We start from the raw sequence: 18,600 nt of genomic DNA, 5'->3' as shown, positions 1-18,600 counted from the left end.
ATACAGCCCTGGGGCTGTACAAAGAGGTTCTGCCTCCCACCTTGGCTGACAGAGAAGTGATGGGCAGGGCTTAGAGTGCCTCTCGAGGCCTGTCAGCACCACCTCTGCCCTGCTTGAGGTTGGACCAGCTGGTCTCCACACCTGCAGGATCGTTGTGCCTGCTGAGGGGACACTGTGTCAGTGAGTGATGCACCTCATGGCACAGAGCCAGCACTGTGTGTCACTGATGGCTGCAGGCACGTGGGTTTATGCTTCTGGCTCACACGTCTATCTGGCAGCTCACTGTGGTTCTGCAGGGCTCTTCCAGATGAGTCCCTGGCAGGCTGGTGGAGGCTCAGCTCCTGCTGACAATCTGCTGGATGACTCTCCAGGAAAAATCATTTTGATGCATTGTCCTGGCATCCTGCCACGTGTCCTTGGTTGGGGTCTATTCTATTAACATTGCCAAGACGGCAGGTCTAGCAGGATGGGAAGGGAACTCTTCCCTCAATTCACTGACTGGAGCAAATCAACTTACAAGGAAGCAATTTCAGTTTCAGGCCTTGGCTTGATTCCAGACTAGGATGGGTCTTAGTCTATTAGCCATAATAAAATAAGCTCAGAGTTGGCCTCTGCGGGGTCCTTCACACCTCTGCTTGGACACCAGGGCTTTGACACCAGCACAGTGGAGCAAGGCACACCTGGCATGCATTCCTGCAGACTGGAGGAATTCATGTGACCTTGAAAGTGAAAACAAGGGATCTTCCCAATGAAGGCATCAGCTACATCAACCAGCAGCAGATATCCTCGACTGTAAGCTCAGTAAAAACAGTCCTAAATTCATACTCCTATGAGTGGTAAATCAAAGCCAAATTACATAAAGTCACATGTTGGTGTGGATCACTGCTGCTCCTAATTTCAAGTTTTTGACCTGTGTGGATTTCAGATGAAGGAATACTACGATAAAAAAGTTCTAAATATATTTTTCAAGATAGAAAAGTTTCTGGTTAGAAAATTTTTACAAAGTTATGAGAGATGGGGAAAGAGTTGCAGTGGAAATTCTGAGGAAATATGGTTGTAATGTGGCCAGCAGTGACCATAACTGGGCTCTGCCCCCCACAAAACCCTGGCTCTCTTGCTATCTCCCTGAATTTCACACATTTAAGTGATACCCTGTTCTGGAAAAAGAATCTGGAACTGGACTTCCATCTCCAACACCATCCCACAGTTACCCCATCCATGCCATCTGGTATTTAATCGACGTACATGGCTGTGAGAGTATTTTACGTTTGAGCTCTGTTACATTTTTTCATGTGATGGTCCATTGCACCTGGGGCTTGGACTTATGCTGAGCTAGACAAAAACAAATTAGAAGTTTCTCCTGTAGTAGGCACTGCTTTGTTATTTCCTAAGCATCTCGTATGCCTGAGGCGAGCAAGATTAACAGAGGATTACTGTCCATGCGCGCATAGCTTAGAAAGCTGCTTTGATTACAAAGCCCAAAAAAAGGATATTAAATTTTTATTACAAAAATATTTGTTTTACTTCAATCCTCTCCAAACAGCAGACAAAGTTCCAAGCATTCTCTCGCTCTGTAGTCACACTCCAGTTCTAAGAAGGGAGAAGTGAATTTCCAGTGCTGTTTTCCTCCTGGAGATCACAGCCTGGAGCTTTGCCTCACACTGTTTCCCAGGTCTGTCACTGTGAGCAGAGCCTGGACAAGCTGAACTCCATCCTGCCAACAATGAGCGAGGGCTGTGAGAAACGGCAGCTCCCTGTCATTTACATCTTTATGGTTTCAGTGAGCTCCATTCCCTCCCTGCTTCTCCATCAAGTGTCAGGGCAGCCAGGAAGTTCCTTGCTCCTATGATTTACCATTTGTCTTTGCATATGTAATTTTTTTTTTTTTTTTTTTTTTTTTGCCTACAGCAATTTGGTTTCTATATTCTCTCACGAACAGATGTATGAGTCATGCAGGTTTCCCAGCTCCAAAGCTTGGATTATGCTTTAGCTGTGCTAATGACACCTCTTTCAACAACCTTTCCATTTCCCAAACTGGCTGCTTCCTTTACATGGGAGAGCGAGCCATCTCCAGCATCTCCTGGGTTTGGAGGCTTCCCCTGTCTCAAATCAGGTCTGTGTGTGTGGCTCAGAGGCAGCATCAACTCCTTTAGATCAGAATCCAGCCTCGGTGGCTTTGACGGGGTTACAGCTGTGACGGGAATGCTGGCGAGGCGATGGCAGCAGGGCCTGGGGCTGCGCCGAGGGACAGCGCAGGACAGTGATATTCGACCTGAGCCCCCCAAACCAGTGTGTAATCACTGAGTGGCTTCTCTGCGGGGTTGGCCGGCCGCAGCAGCGCTGCTGGGTCCGGAGGTGCCGAGCGGGCCGGGCCGGGGCTGGCGCGGGGCCCAGGAGGTCCCTGCCCGCCCAGCGGCGCTCGCCCGTTCCCATGGCAACGCGCCTCCCCCGCGCTGGGCGGGATGGCCAATCGCCGCCGAGCATGGGCGGGAGGCTGAGCTTCTATTGGATCATTCTTACGTCCATCAACAGCTTCGGAGATCAGGGGGCTCGTGAGGCCTTCCGCGTGCGCGGGCGGCCCCACCCCCTCCCTTGGCGAGTGTTGATTGGTCCATTTCGGGGCGGGGCTTAGTATGTCCCGCTCATGATTGGACGAGGGCACTGTCAATACGGGGCTGGGCGGGCGGACGGGCTGGCGGGTGCGTTCGAATAGCGGGCGGCGCCGGGCTCGGGCTCTCCGGTCGCTTCCGCTCCTGCTGGCTCCGGGGAGACCCCCGCGCTGGGGCGAGCGAGCTGAGCTCCTCCCGCTGCCCTCGGCATCCCCCTGTCCCGGGAGGGCGGGGGGAGGCAGAGCTCTCCTCCCGTGCCGCCCTCTCCCACCGGCCTCTCCGCTGCCGTTCCGGGAGAAGTGATAGAAGTGACTGGGAGAGGCTCCGCGTTTCAGTGTCCTGGAAACACCTGGCACCTGCCAAACTGCGGACCAGGTTAGTGCTCGGGAGGACGCCATATGTCCAAGCAGTTCCCTGAACTCTTTGTAGGGAAGAGTGTTGGGCTGAGAGGCAAAGCTCGGCAGGCCACTCCTCACAGTGGTCACTGGGTTTAACACCTGGGTGCAAAACTTTCTCTAGGCAGACTGTGCTGCAAAAACATTGGGAAACATTATCTGGTCTGATTCCTTGCTGAAAAGGGAGGTGAAAGGCATCTATGTAGTTTCTGACAAACCTGCTATTAAAAGCCTTCAGGGATGGAGATTTGAAGTGAAACATCGAGCTGATAGAAGCTGAAGTGCTCAGTGTGTCGAGTTCCTGTTTATGTTGGTTCTGTTCGCCCTCCTTAGTTCAAAACCTTAGTTTATTTCTACATCACTGATGAGAGAGAAACAGGGAATTGCTTTTACTGAATCAAGCTCCAGGGGAAAAAGAAAGACAGGAACAGCTCTCCTATGCTGCCACAATGTTTATTGCACAGAACTTAGTGGAGGTCAACAAGAAATTAGTTGCTATTACAAAATCCGGGTTTTATTAGTTGTCATACTTCAGGCAACCTAGAAATCATCTGTTTGTTTAAAAATCCCCAAACACATGCTTGAGTGTGTATTTACTCTCTTGACTGCAACAACCATGAAGAAGCAATTCTGAACTCTGGTATATGATAGTGGGAAATCATCCCTTGATACCTATGGAATTCTGACTCTGACCAGTCAGAATTTTGGTTTGAGTTATCAGTTGGACCATGTGGCACAGCTCTGGTCTTTGGGGGTGACCTCTCTGTGCCTGACTGTATGTTTAAAAATGAATGCAGGGGAGATGTAAGCACTCTTGGTTTTGTGATATTCTAACTGAGAAAATGGCATCTTCTAGAGCATAAACTGTATTGTTTGAGTTGAATTTAGGTATGCTTATAAAAATTATATTACTTAACTTTTATTTTAAATTCTAGATGTGACTGAGGAGACTCACTGCAGCATCTCATAACTGGAATTCAGAGGGACAAGGCTTTTTCTGAACAGGTAAGAGATAAGCAGCCCCTTAAACTTTTCTTAACTGTAATTAATTTCACTCCAGCTTTTGATTATAGAACCCCAATTTTTTTCTGTCTCCTCTTTCTAGTTTTCCTGTCTTTGATTTACAGTTTTACCTTGCATTTTATTGGAATTGTTGTTTTATCTGTTTATACTGATGGCTTTACACTTTCAGAAGTAGCTGAGAAGATCTTGCTATTGTCCCTAAGAATTTCAGATAGTAAAATAAAGCTCTTTTGCTGCTGCCACTGCTCAATTAACAGTAATGATTAAATCCCATAAATATTCTCTTATCCTTGATGAGAAAAGCCTTGAAGGCAGGTTGACAGAAAGCATTCCCTTTCCTGTTGGTATTTGTAACTAAAATCAGGCTGTAAAGTGCTGAATGCATCCAGAAAGCCCGTGCTGGTCTTCCATTCAAGCAGAGCAAATGCAATCACCAGTGCTGTTACCCTTTGAAGGGCTGGAGCACTTGAAAAGAACTGGATGATTTGTAGATGGATTCTGACCAGGCCTCAGTGTTAGCAAAGGGCAGGTGGCACTTCTTCCCATTTCTGAAAATCAAACACATTTTGTGCTATTCATTCCCCTCTGATTCCTCAGTCAGTGCTGATTTGGGGTAAGTGTGATTGCTGGTGTGGAAAACAAGGAGCCAGATCAGATCCTGGTGATAGAATCCCACTTTGGAAAGCCAGAATATGTGTTGTGTTTATGAGAGGTATTTCTTGGGGGAAATGTGTGGAAAAATAACTCTTGTAGAAGGCATGAGAAGTTTGGCTTAATTTTTGGGTCACTTCACTTGTATGTATTTGGGTGTAGCAGACCTGGGGAGACTGAAAGAAACTCTGCCTTTATACAGGCATAAAAACCAGGGGCTGTCTCTTGGCCAGTGTTCCTGATGTTCCAGTAAGCTGTGTGCTGCACGGAGGTGTAGAACCCTAATGGCTTGTTGTATGCCATTAAAAGGTATTGTACACTCATAAAAGAATGACATTTTGATCAATGCTGCTAAAAGAATTACTGTCTTGACACAGAAAAGCTTTCCTGCTGCAAGTTTAAAAATATGCCTTTAAAAGCTTTTTATTGAATACCTTTGCATCCCTCAGAAATGTGCTATTTTGGCACAGGGCTGCTCTGAAGTAACTCCATGTTATAACCTGAATGCAAGACCTCGTGTTTACCATCAGCAGGGAGTGAGGCGAGGCAGGTGTATTCACTTACCTACTGTCATGGGGACAAAGAAAAAGCACCTTGAGCTGCTTGTATGCAGGCTAAAAATACAACCCCCTCATTTCTAGAGTCCCAAAACACTTGAAAGCTTTTCGGGTTTGTTTTGCCATTGATTCCTCTCCGTTCCTTCCAGCTTTCTTTTGAGTGTCCCTTGGAAGCTGTCCATTGATGCTGGAGGCAGGCAGGTGGCAGGTAGGGAAACCACAAATGTCTCCACTGCAGCTGGGTCCTGGTTTGTGGGCAGGAGGGCTCTGTTGGGATAAACTTGGCTTGGAGGTATCTAAGCTGGTTTTTTGGTATAATACTTCTTGTGGCAGAAATCTCCCCTTAGTGTGGTTAAAAGAGCTTGTGTTTGTGCTCTTGATTAATCACAGCTGCTGAAGAGATGTCGTACCTGGCTCGGTCGTGACCAGAATCACAGCTGGGCTGTTCCACACGGCTGTGGCTGACAGGTGCTCTCAGGTGGGAACCCAAGAACCCTGGGCTGGGAATCAGGAAGGAGGGCTGTAATTCCTCAGCTCTGTCCTACTCCTTACGTGTCCTCATGCACTTCTTACATTCCTTGAGCTTTTATGTTTCAGGCTTTGAGTTGTTCAGCTGTGTGTGGTAATCTAAATACAACTTTATATAAAGGGGGAGGGACTACCTGAAGGAGCATCAAGGTGTTTTGATGTAAAGAGATCCAGAATAAATTGTTTTGCTGGTTTTTTTTCATTTTCTTCCTCTCCTTTCTATGCGTTCGGGACCAGAACAAAGCAGCAGATGTTCTGGGTGCACTTGGTATGTGTCATGTCCTGTTGTGGGACTCTCAGTGGCTGGGGGGGATCTCAGAGTGCTTGCTACAAGGTTTTGTAACAGGTGAGTGAGATCACAGCATTACCTGGCATTTCTACACCTCAGAAAAAAGCTGTGACACGTAGCAGTGGGATTTCATTGCTGAAGAAAGCAAAACGTTTAGTTGCACCAGGTGTGAGTAGCTCCCTTTAAGTTTAGCTTTTCAAGATATGAGAGTTCCTTCAGGAAAAGGAAATATTAATGTTCTGCATGATCTGCAAAGACAAGGTATGAAAGGAAGAAGCAGGAGAGCTTGAGTGTTTGTTATTGGCACATGAGGATGTTGCTCAGAGACCTGTCAGTAGAGTTGCCATCCATCATATTTCCTTCCTAATTGTCTCTCATATACCTGAGTTTTGTCCAATTTGACCTTCAAGGAACGCATGAGATGCCCAAATGCTTCCTACCTCTGTTTCAATCAAACTTTTGGCAGCTTCCTAGGGGAGGGGTTGGTTTTGCTCTTCTAATGCATGAGTTTCTGTCACCAGCTGCTGTCAACTGTTTTCCAAAGCCTCACTTGTGTAGTTTTAGCTTTGGAGGAAATTTGAAAGCAAAATTATCTCCATGGTCCTATTTACCCACAGTATCTCCCTGAAGCTCCCTACAAATGTTTTTCTACAGTGACCTTTCAGATTACCTGCTTTCAAGAGAGGCTGCCAGCCTGGAAGTAGGGCTTAGGCATGTTTTCTTACATTTAGCTATATTAAAAACAGTGATCTTTGCTCTGCTCTTCTTTACCTGGCAAACTAAATGGCTTTCTACCACTGATCCTTGTTTTCATGACTCTAATCTGTAAATTTGTTCAGTAATCATCTTGTGCTTTTTTCCAGAGCACAGAGAAAACTGCTGCATAACATAAGGTCATCTCTTGAGGGTGGGATGAAAGAAACGGTTCTCTTTTGTGTTGATATTTAATTGATATAAGCTGGAAACATTTATTTAGTGTTTGGCCTCATCTGCAATTATGTTCTGGGGCCTATCAGTCTCTAGCCCACTTGATGTGTCATGTTGATTTTGAGTTTCTTAATCAAATGTCATTTTGCATCAAGTCAACTGCCTTACAAAAACCTGCTATATCTGTGCTATTAATTAGCAATAAACTTTCAATTAAAGATCATGCTAGTGCAAGAATATATTTTCTGAAAACTTGTGTCATTAATGTTATATTATCCTCTCCGTTTTGTTCTAGCCAGAGTCTTGTATTGGCTATTCTGTTGCTTTGAGATCAGTGTCACACAGACAAGATTATAGCTACTCAAGTTGCCAGGTTTAAAAAAAAAACTACAACAACCTGTTATTGTTTCCCTCTGCCCTCTCAGATAGCCTGTGTTTTCCAAAGGATACTAAAAATGAGCATTAATGGTCCAAACAGCTCCTCAGACAAGCTCTGTCTTCTAATCACCATGGAAATTGAAACCTAGATGTTAATCCCTTTCCCATCTGACCTAGCTCAAGCCATTCACTCAAATTATAAATGTCTTAGCAGGGTCATCTGGCTTTCTGTGGGACTTCAGCTTGCAGGAATCGTTTCTCAGCATGGTGGTCCCTACAAGTCCCCTGCTTAACTACTAGTGTTGGTACTAAATGGGTGATTGTGACCTCGAAAGCCTTTGTCACTGGTTTGGGCAGCCATGATTAGACTGAGGTGGGACAGAAGCTGAGGGTCTAAATCTCTTTGGGTTATTGTTTCAGGTGAACTACATGACTTTGGCTTATAACTGATTAAAATTTGATGTTAATCTTTGCAGCCATGAAATAGGGAAATTCATCAGACTTTTACAACTAACCCCAAATCTATAGAAATTGATCCTGTGAGTGCAGTATTGTCGTCAAACCATTCAGCATAGAGGCCAGTTGTGTGATGTGATCATAGAGTTCTTGGGTGTCAGATGGATTGAATTGCTGTAAGAAGCGTTGGGAGCAGATCTTTGGGCTGCAGAAACAGGGAATCTGCTTTTTTTGTAATGACTTTCAAAATCAAACCTCTGTGTTGTCTCATGTTTGTGGCTGACTTCCTGTGGCCATGTAGATAAACCAGGTCAGTTTGCTCACTTCACGAGTGTAAAAAAGTGTGAAGAGAATGAAATGAGAGCAATAACTGAAGGCTGTGTATTATAGTGAGAGGAAAAAAGAGGGGCACAGAGGAAAGTGGTGCCTGTTTGTGGAAATATTTATGAAAAAATTGATAATTGGAAAATAAGATGGGAATCTCTCTTGGGAATAAATGGATCAATAAAATCAGTAAGATCAGACTAGGAAGGTCTGTGTTTTGTTACTTTCTGGAGTCATGAGAAACACCTTTGTACTTGTGAAAAGGGCATGTCCTGAATTCTGGAATTATATTGTACTGAAGTTTTTGGAGAGTAAATCAATTAGTATCTCAAATTGAGGTTTGCTTTTAAGTCTGGAACTGGGGTTGCAGTACATTTCCTCATTCTGGGCCTTCCCAAGGAGCAGCGTGCATGTGGCTAAGGGAGTAAATCACGTACTGAAAAGAGCTCTGGCTCATTCTGCTCTCTTTGTATTTTTAGCAGGGCAGGTTGTAGGATGTTTTCTTTGTAGCTCTAGTGTTTGGGCTACAGGGATTTCAAATCTTTCAGAGGAAAAAAAAGATAGCTTCAAATTCAGCTCAGAGTCTGATATTTGTTTTATTAGTGGAAATCTTTGTCTCCTGTGTTTTCCCCGTTCTAGATAACCTTTTCTTGTCATCTAAGAAATTAATTTCTTTGTTGGACTCATTGCAAGTAAACTTGATAGCAGGAGTGCTGTTATTGAGGCAGCTTACACAGTGATTTGCTAAGTACAGCCTCTTCATATAATGTGAAGCACAAGTCGATTTATTGACCACCACTGGGATTTCAGGAACTGTTGAACTACCTGGTTTTTATCCTTCTCTCATAAAATTTGCTATTGAATGTCTTTTTTTCTGGTACCTGCTTGGAGAGGATTCTCTTTGATATGCAGTCGTACAAGAGTATCAATCCTACTTGTTTCTATGCAGTAGAGTTTGGCTTTTTAATGAAGTGTCTATAGGGTCATTTAGGGTACCTTACGTGACATCAGCTTCTTGAAAGTTTTTCTAAAATACTTTCCTGTGCCAGGAGGACACTGATGCTCCTCGGCTGCGACAAACAGATCTGTGGCTGTACTGCCATTGTCATAGAGCACATCCCAGTGAGAGCAAGGCACTGCAGAAAGGCCTGCTCTGCTCTGAGCACAAGATTGCTCTTCTTGCAGTACATCTCTGTCAAATATAATCCACTGCTTCTCCGGAATGCTAAGGAATTAAGTATATAATTTGATTAGTTGGTGCTATTTGCTGTATATTCATCATGCTTTTTTCCAACGTTCTGCAAGCACTTCTCTAAGTAAGGTGTATGTTGGGAAGGGAAATTGTTGTCTCTGGTAATCTGTAAAAACAGTTTTAAAAATAGAATCCAAATGAACTGTACAAGTGGATTATTGATTCTCGGAGATGTGGAGAAAATGCTTTCTGTGAAGTTCCTTCATTGCTTCAGAGTCTCTACCAACGTCAGGAGGCTTGGGTGGGGTGACATTTGTTTGATTAACAGACACTAATGGATAAATCATCGCTCGTTCGTCTCCTGGATTTCTGACAACTCTTCCAAGCCACTGTTGCAGGCAGGATATCAGAGCTGGGGTACTTGGGGTAGAACTGGATACTTAGAGGTTATGGCATGCAGTAGTGAAGGCCCCGGCACGATTGCGTTCTGTGAGCGATGGTGCTGTGCCATGTTGTGTGACCAGACTGCCTGGGACTGGGGCTTGTGCCGAACTGTCCACAGTGCTGCTCCAGGCATCAAAAGGGAGGAGGAAAGTGAAGGCAGAAGAGAAGAGTTATTAGAGTGTGTTAGATTATTGCAACGAGCTAAAGGGGACAGTGTTGTGTTCGAACCCTGATGCTGTGCCCAGAGCTGCAACATCTGCCAGCCCAGCATTCAGGGGGGCTAATCCCGTCCAGTTATGTACTATGGTTAAAACCCCTTATTTTTGTTACTATTTATGCATGTGTTAAATGAAAGGAACAAAAGTAGTATTTTCTAGACTCCCTCTTTGTTTGCTTTAATCTTGTATTTATTTTGGAGCAGCACCTCAGTAGTCCTGATTAACCTGAATACTGAACTGTGAGATATCCTTTCAATTTGACTGTTCCCAGAATTATTTTATTTTGCTGTTAACTGCAGATTAACAAGCCTCAAAGGGGTGCACAGACCTGCTAGTAGAAAATAGCTTGTGCCAGGTGTATGTTTATCATGCACATGGCCATCTTGGTTTTACTTCCAAGACAGCTTCTCCATTTGTGGTGCAGAGGAAGCCCCAATGCCCAGGGGTGAAAGCTGGGCCATCGCTCTGCCCCGCAGCTCAACCTCATGTTCAGCGTGGAGCGCCCGGCCGTGTGCCCCGCTGTTCCCTCGGAGCCCAGCCCAGTGTACTCCCCTCGGGCTCTGCCAGGGCTGTCCTCTTGGAGACTGACATGAGGAATAGTCTCTGACACTATTGGCAAGTGGCTTTCACGCTCTGTGGCAGATCTAATGAGCTACAGCTGCCTGGTGAAATCCTGCTGCTGATCCTCTGAAAGGGCTCCCAAAGGCTCTGCTTGCATTCGCAGACTTTCTGGAGAGTTGTTTTTTTTTTTTCCTCTATGGGAAGCAGATGGAGAAAGCACTCTTGGAAACTTCTTCATAATTCACACTCACCAGTGTTGAGTTTAGAATATGGCACAGGAAAAACTGTGAAGCTGACACATATACAGGAATGCCCAGAAATGGAAACAGTGGCACGTGCCCACCTGCTGAGAAAGATAGGAGTATCAAATCACCTCCGGGCTGTCAACAAAGGAGCCCCATGAACAGGTATTTATTGCTTCCTGTTCATCAGGTGCTATAGGCGCCTGTGCTGGTGGTTGGTACTTATGTGAACAGGAAAGGTTGTGCTGTCTGATGGGAATGCAGCACTCACAGCTGAATCTTCCAAAGCTTGGGATCTGCAATTGGTAACTGTGTTACTGTGCCTTTTTTCCTACTTTTTACTTGTTTTTTTTTTTTCATCTCCAGTTTCCATTTCATTCCTATTTACACAACTCTATTCCCTTTGCTTTGTCCCCTGCCTTAGGGATATCAGCTAGCCTGAACTAGCCTTTTACACTGGAACTGAAGCTGCGGAGAGCAGGATCAAACACAGCAGTGTTCTTCTCCAGCCAGTGAGTGATAACGTTATGGACTGACATATTTAAAGAAAATCAAGAGGCATGTTACTAAGACTTCTAGGTATTGGAGAGAAACTTTGGATGTGAAATGCTAATAAAGTGAACTCCTTAGAAATATGTCTCACTTCTACTGCAGAAAATGCTTTTTCTTACTCCCTTGATCTTCCTGTTTGTAGTGGTTTTGACATGTTCATTATTAAACAAATAATATGACACAGCCCCTCTGTTTGGGTGATGTAACAAAACCCTAGGGGCTTGCTCAGGGTTTGGGACTTTACTAGTGAGAAGGAAAGCTGTGGGGTCACCACTTTTGCAGTTTAGAAGGAGAATCCTCACCCAGCTGAGGGCTCTTGGAAGGTGCCAGGTACATAACAAGTCTGCACTCATTTTTATACCACTTCTAAGACTGAAACATAAGAGTTAGGTTCCTGACTGGGCAACACAAGTGTGCGAGGACATAACAGTTTATTTGGGAACCATTTATTAGCAGGTGCAGGCTAAGCACGCACGGGTGTGAGTCTTACAGGTGTGTGCTTTTCAGCCCCAGCCCGTGTGGCTGTGAGTGGCCTCTGCTGCACATTTGTATTAAGACTGTTTGTGCCATGCTGTCACTATTTTCTGGGTAAAATTTGTAATGTATGTAAGTCTCAGGTATGTGGTCTCGCCTTTCGCATCTCCCAACTGAGAAAATATATTTGTTTCTTCTCCTCCCTGTCCTTCCTTTTCTATCATCTTTTTCCTGCTCAGTAGTTGACCAAAGAGGAAACTGAGCCCAAAATCGTGAGCGAGTGAGGGTCTGCCTTGCATCCCTGGTTCAGACACCACCAAGCAGCTTCTCCACTCTGTCTTTAATTAAACTTGGGTTTTCTGTTGTTGTAGCTGGAAGCAGTGTGCTGACACAACTCACTCTTGTATAGAACAGATTAAAATGTCAATGTTTTAATGTTCTCATCTGTGGGAAAAAGAAAATACTTGGGTGTTTTATTTATAACTTAAAAATAGACTGTACTGTGGAAAAGGTTTCTTGTGCAAGATGGAAAATGACAATTAAAGGTACAGAGTCACATTTAATATTAAGAGTCTGTAAAGGGCTGAAAAGAGTGAAAGGATGAAATCTCTTCAGGAAATAGGCTATACTGGAGCATGGCAGTTTAAAGCAATTATGAACAATTACAAATTCACCATGTTTTTCACTCTACTGAACCCTAGTTATTCAGCTCCCAGTGAACACTGATACTGGAAGAGGAGCACCGGGTGTCTTTTCCTGTTACTTTATTGCTCTCTCTTATTTATTTATTTATTTATTTATTTGAACCCGTATCCTACAGCCTGGCTGCTGGGGGATCAATTTGTTGGCAGGGGTTATTCAAACATCAGCAGAATGCATGTTCTTACTGTTCTGGTCAGACCTGGCTGCTGGAGCCAACACAAACAGCTCTGGTGTGGGAACTAATGCTTTGTGTTTGAGTCAGGCTGTTCTTGGTGGTCTGTCCTTACTGCAGTAAAAATGTCAGGGGTTTCTTTTCCCATAGTGTTCATTTGTGTTCCCGTTGTTCCATGTTTGTACAATCACTGTGCCTGTGGACAGTTCAAATAAATGCTTTGAATAAATTCTGTGGTTTTCTTCACTTTCAGCTCTTGCTTTCTGGAGGTTTGGGGTTTTTTCCACTCTATGGCTTCACTTCGATGGCTTCCCTCCAATTGTCAAATGGGAATGTGGCATTGTGTGATTGGTGTTTGTGTTTTTGCTGCTTGTTTTTTCTCACAAGGTAAAACTTAACTGTGGGTGACTGTGGGGACACTTTTTAGGGCGAATAAGCTTCAAGAGTAAGCAGAGTGCCTCCAGAATGCTCCAGGAGCCAGGGTACAGGATGCTTCAGGCTGAGCTGTCCTGGGGCCAGTGACACAAATATGGTGCTGCAGTCTCAGCCTGGGGCTCCCCCCAGTGAAATCAGTGTGCTTTTCCAGGAGAGCTTGGGCCTTTGACGCACTTAGTGCTGTGCTTTTTAACACCCATCCAAGTATTCAGGAACCACCAACATTCCTTGCTGGCTGTACTTTGTTGCTCTAGTGGAAGTCCAGGATGCAGGATGCTTGTGGGAGCTGGATGGTTTGAAGCTTTCTGTAATTCTTCCTGTTACCCTCAGGGCACACTGAAAAATTACCTCTTTGTAGAGTCTTTGGGATATGATGCAGTCCCAGATCAGACATTTTTCTATTAAATAAAAAGTCTGATAAGCCTAAAAGCATTGAATTTGGTATTTTGAATCTCTAGAGGCCAATACCAGTGTGGATCTATTTGGGCTAATTTACTGAACTATTTAGTTTCTCCTCCTGCATAACAACCATTCCACCCCCAGCATTACCAAGTCAGCTCTGCCTCTGTGGCTGCCAGGAATAACTTTGCTTTGCATGGATAATTAACTGGATTGAGTAACAGGGAAAAAAACCCATTTTATTTCCACACAGTGGTAATAATAAATCTGTTACTACTTTTGGCTCTCCACGTTATTGCCATACTTGGGTATGTCTTAATGAGGAAGTGGCTTCCTTTGACTGAGTTCAAATACCAGCATGGAGTCTGCCCCAAGTGCGGGGCTGGGTGGGTGAGAGGAGGGCAGAGGGGGGTTAAACCAGGCAGGCATTCCTGCCACAAATAGCTGTCTTTTTTTTTTTTTTTTCTTAAGTTCCGTGCAAGCTGTAAATTTCCAGTTTTTCGACAAGGTAACTCTTGGGGTTTCTGATTGTGTCAGAATCAAAGCTTTGCTAAGATGGAAATCTTGCAAACCAATTTTTTTTTTCTTTCTTTTTTTTGTTAACCAAAATCGACCTTTCCTGTGGTGATATTTGGAGCACTCCACTCTGTTTTTTTCCCCCTGAGGGTATTTGGAGCATCCCACTCTGTTTTCCAAAATGCACAAAATAAGGGTATGGGACCTGCCAAGCTCACCACAGGAATTCTCTTGAGTCTCAGATATGAAGTTATGAGTTACTTCCAACAACAATAACTCTCCTGTCTCATAATAGCTTATCTGACACTCTTGTGACCTTTTCCAGAACCATCCTCCTCCTTTTCCCATTCATTTTCATCACCTATTTTGTCTCATGTTCTGGAGCCTCGTTGTCCATCAGTTCCAGGAGAGATAGACTCAGCAAACTTGTCTGGTGCTAGAGAAAATTAAGGGGAGTGTTTATGTTTGCTTGCCCACTAACATTTCCTTCTGTTGGTCCCACCTGTGTTCCCTTTGTGCCTAATCCATCTCTGCTGTTCCTTTTCCCTCATCCTCTCACCTTGTCAACCTCCTGCCTCTAACCACTGTTTCCTCCTGCCCTGTTTCCTCCTGCAAAATATAAAATGCAAAAATTAACTTAGTTATTGTTAAATGGGTGGGATTTTTTAAAGGAGGGAGGAATATGTAACCCTACATTTATACCTGCAGAAGTTTTATGGTTGTAAAACCAATCACTGAATTTAAAAAAGACAAAAGGAAACTGTTCAAGAAAAGCATTTAAACAATTCTTGGTGAAAAGTGCTCTTTGCCAAAAATAACTTCACTTTATTGAATCATTCAAGTGTTTGGAGGAAAAAAAAATAGTCAGAAAAATAAGAACTGAGAGAAATTCATGTCCCTCCTCCCAGATAGTGCTAAAACACTTAGGGTCTGAAATGGCCACGTGGAAAACAGGGGTTAATCTGGGCTCAATCTGCAACTACTGTGGCCAGTAAAACACAAAAGCATTCTCCAAGATACACTGAAGAAAAAATATATATTTTTTAAACATAATATATGCAATTTTAAATTTTTTTAATATTGTTTCTAGCTCTGTAATTGGAAATTTGACTTTTCTGACTGTTTAAATCTATTGTATTTTTAACCATTAAGCTGTCTTGTGTCAGAGATGAGTACAGGTACAAGTGTCCCAAGGTTGTCTGTCACTGCTATCTCTTTGGAGATGATAAATACAAATAAGTCTGCAGACACCCCAAGGAGAAACTTGCATCCTGATATTAAGGGGACTACCACTGGAAGGTTTCAAGATGCTTCTGAACAGAATGTTAGAATCTCATCTGAGCCCATTTTCCCATGAAAGGTCGGACTAATGGCCTTTTAAGATCCCTTCCAGCCTGGGCTGTTCTGTGACTGCACAGTCAGAGGAATAACCAGGATGTTCAGAGGCTGGTAGAAGAGGTTTAGAAGCATGTTTGCAGGAAGTGGGAGAGGTGATAAACAGGATCTTCTCTTAACTGGAATCTGTTTGCTCTCTCTTTTCATCTGTTTGCTCTCTCCTTTCCATGGCAGAGCAAGTCAGGCCTCTGTGGGCTTTCAAAACCAAATGAATGATGGTCTCAACCAGCACTGCGGTGTTGCTAATGACCTCATTGCTGACCACAGCTGCTGGCAGTCAGGCTCCCATTGCCACTGCATTGCTGATAGGTTTGTGAGGCATTTTTCTTATTTAATGAGTTGATTTTTTTTAAATAGTGTTCAAGCTGTAATCTTGAATTAATGAATTTGGGAACACGGATAGTGCAGGTTAAGGTCTGTGAGTTTATGTTCCTTTTTACTTCGTGCAGGTGAAGACACATCACATCATTAAAAATAGTTGTTTAGATGACTTTTCTTTTTTAATTCTGTGGCCTGCAATGAACTGGGTGTAAGTGCAAGTGGCCATGGGGCCTCTTCATCCCTTCTGCTTTGCCAAAGTACAAGCCTGAATGGAGCACCAATCTGTCCTCTGGTACCAAATTTAGGGTGAAGTCAAACTGGAAGATGGATCATCTGGGTTTGCCTTCATTGAGTTATAACAAGGTTATCCTGACTTAAGTCCTAACTCCACAAAAATGTTTATTTAGCAAGATGTACCTCTGAGCTCGCTGGCCACAAAGCCGCCTCGAGCAGCAGTGGGTCTGTGCTATTGCTGCTGCTCTGCAGAGCGGGCTCCAGCCAACTTCAGGGCTGATGGTACTCCTCTAAATCTTTTTCTTAATTGCGTTTCTCTGCAGAGAAATTCCAGCTGAGCACATGCTCTCACGTCACTGGCAAAGAATTTAGTGTGGGCCTGACTTCTGCCCTACAAATAAACATGAGAGAGATGTGCTCAAGCCCAGCAGCACGATGCCTGTGAGATACCTCTGTGGTCAGCACTCTTCAGAGTGCTGCTCTCTGAAAATAAGCCAACTCAAAAGAAATAACTTGATTGATCTGTATAGTCTAGACACTTCTGAAACAAAGACAAGCCTTATGAAGGAATGGTTGGCTAGGCTGCTTGGATAAATACCGAGTATCTTTGATATTCCTGAAATTTAGTTTACCTTGTTCTCAGCGAGGAGACCCACAAACTGAAGTTATTTGTTTGCAGAAACACCAGTTTTCTTTGAATCTCAGAGGCAGATGGGAGAGAGGCCATGGTGCTATGAGCAGATATGGACTGAGGGCTTTGGCTCAGCTGACATTGTTGTGCCAGGTAACCCTGTGCTCTGGAAGCAGGAGGTTGCACTGTGGGGGACTTGTACTGCCTTTAGAGACACCTGATGTACCTCAGGATACTGACTATGTAGTAGCTGTAGTATCCTACCACTGTCCAGCTGGTGTTTTGAATGTTCAGCAGAGGACAAGGAAAGGAATGGATTACTGGCAATATCAAAGGCTAACTTCTAGTAACTTTTTTATATTAATGGGGTCCAGGCCATGAACCCAAGCGATCCTGTGTGTCCTTTCAGTGCTCAGCTGAACTCTCTGGTTTTGAGGCCATGTGCTTCTCCTGGGTCGTGCATGGCTCAGAGCCTAGCAGGGCTCAGCTCCTGCTGCTGCAGTGTCCGTGTGACACTGGGGATGGCTTTGCTACCCCCAGGCCTCCTGTTTTCACAGGGACAGCACTGGGCACCTGGCCCCTGAACCTGCACCTGGCCGGCTCAGTGGGGTGTTCCATTCTGTCCCCTCGTGGGGTTTTAGTTTGCAGGTGTAGCACAAATTTGTTTGTATAGATTTGGGGTTGTTTACCCTGAGTCCGACAGACCTAAAGGATAAAATGTTGATCACAGTTCTGTCCTTGGCTACGTCGGTGCTTCATTGCTGACTTTAATTATGTAGTTTGAATGAGAAGGGAGCAGTTTGCCTTGGGCCCGTGCATACCTGGCATGCGTCGTCACAGCCTGGCAGGCATCCCTTAATCCGGTCACCAGCTTATATCTTCATGGGCTCACTGATTTTTAAAAATCCAGCACAAAGCCCAGAGAACTGTGGCGTTTTTGAGGGGAGAGTTGTGACCTGCAAATATTTGATTGTTTCTGTTCCTGTCTCACTGTTCTGTGTAAAATTCATTTACTGGTTTTCCTTTTAAACCGTTAGCTGACCTTCCATACGGATTCCAGCTGTGCATTAGCATTGCTTGGGGATGTGTTTGTATCTTTTGTCTAAAAATACCCAGCCGGTAGGATCCATGATCCATGAAAGCTAATTGAAACAATTTCTCTTCAAGTTTTGGCAAGTGAAGCATGCATTATAAGCATTAATATCTATAAATTGAATTGTTAATGAATCTAGACACTAATAATGAATGCAATTTTGTAGGCTTAACTAGAAACACTAAAATTATCAGGATCTGGAACAGAATTTTCAATCATTTTTGCTTATTAAATAGCAAAGCTATGCTTTTAATAAGCTAATCATTTTTATTTGACCCCATAGGAGTAGCTCAGCTGATTAGAAACAGGTTTCTAAGTGCCAAACAACATTGTTTTTCTCTCACTGCTTTAACCACCACGGTGCTGAAATCTTGGATCAGATACTGATCTCCATTGCTTATCCTGCAATTCCTCTAAAAGAATTTGCAGCAGAACCTCTCTATGTACCACTGAACAAGAGAATTTTCTTTGCAGATAAATCATTCTGTAAGCTGCCAAAACAACTGGAGCTTGCCTGAAGGATTGTCAGTGCACAAAAATACAGTATATGAAAGAGACTTCTATTTGGTATTTGTTACATCAACAAGTAGAAAAACTCTTGATACAACTCAAAACTCAAGACCAAAACTAATAAACTGAACCCTTTTTCTCCCCTAATTTAAAATTAGCCTTTAGGATTATTTTTTGCAGCTGAAGAATATGGTAAGATTCAGAGCTGTAGAAAGAAAATCTTAAGTTCTGATGATTTCCTTTAAAACAGTTTTGTGAAGTTTGCCATTTCTCCTGACTCTAGTGGCTGACTCCTGGAGATCAGGAGGGCACATGGAGACAGATCATTCTGCAAGTCTCTCCGGCAAAGTTTCTTCTCCCCAAACTGCTGCT

General features: G+C 43.9%; 2 long non-coding RNA genes across 8 annotated transcripts in view; one reads left to right on the top strand and one right to left on the bottom strand.

Annotated features, from left to right (window-relative positions):
* Nucleotides 1-1,483: 1,483 nt before the first annotated feature.
* LOC114068304 lies at nt 1,484-2,092 on the bottom strand. Its single transcript, XR_003573555.1, has 2 exons — nt 2,052-2,092; nt 1,484-1,714 (listed from the first exon to the last, which is right to left on the bottom strand). It is a non-coding gene; the product is annotated as an uncharacterized LOC114068304 (long non-coding RNA).
* A 718-nt stretch (nt 2,093-2,810) lies between these two features.
* The window catches only part of LOC114067752, a 31,343-nt gene continuing 15,553 nt past the window's right edge, over nt 2,811-18,600 (top strand). For 3 of the 7 annotated variants that reach the window (XR_003573465.1, XR_003573459.1, XR_003573456.1), the window contains exons 1-3: nt 2,811-2,984; nt 3,940-4,009; nt 4,841-4,987. This is a non-coding gene — a long non-coding RNA (uncharacterized LOC114067752). The remainder of the gene's footprint in view (nt 2,985-3,939; nt 4,010-4,840; nt 4,988-18,600) is intronic. The other 4 variants (XR_003573461.1, XR_003573460.1, XR_003573458.1 and 1 more) reach the window with 2 other exon arrangements.

Source organism: Empidonax traillii, unplaced genomic scaffold (assembly GCF_003031625.1).
Source record: "Empidonax traillii isolate 1590-97213 ecotype Southwest subspecies unplaced genomic scaffold, ASM303162v1 scaffold23:size2178997, whole genome shotgun sequence".
Classification (NCBI taxonomy): domain Eukaryota; kingdom Metazoa; phylum Chordata; class Aves; order Passeriformes; family Tyrannidae; genus Empidonax; species Empidonax traillii.
This window is presented reverse-complemented; position numbering and strand designations above follow the sequence as displayed.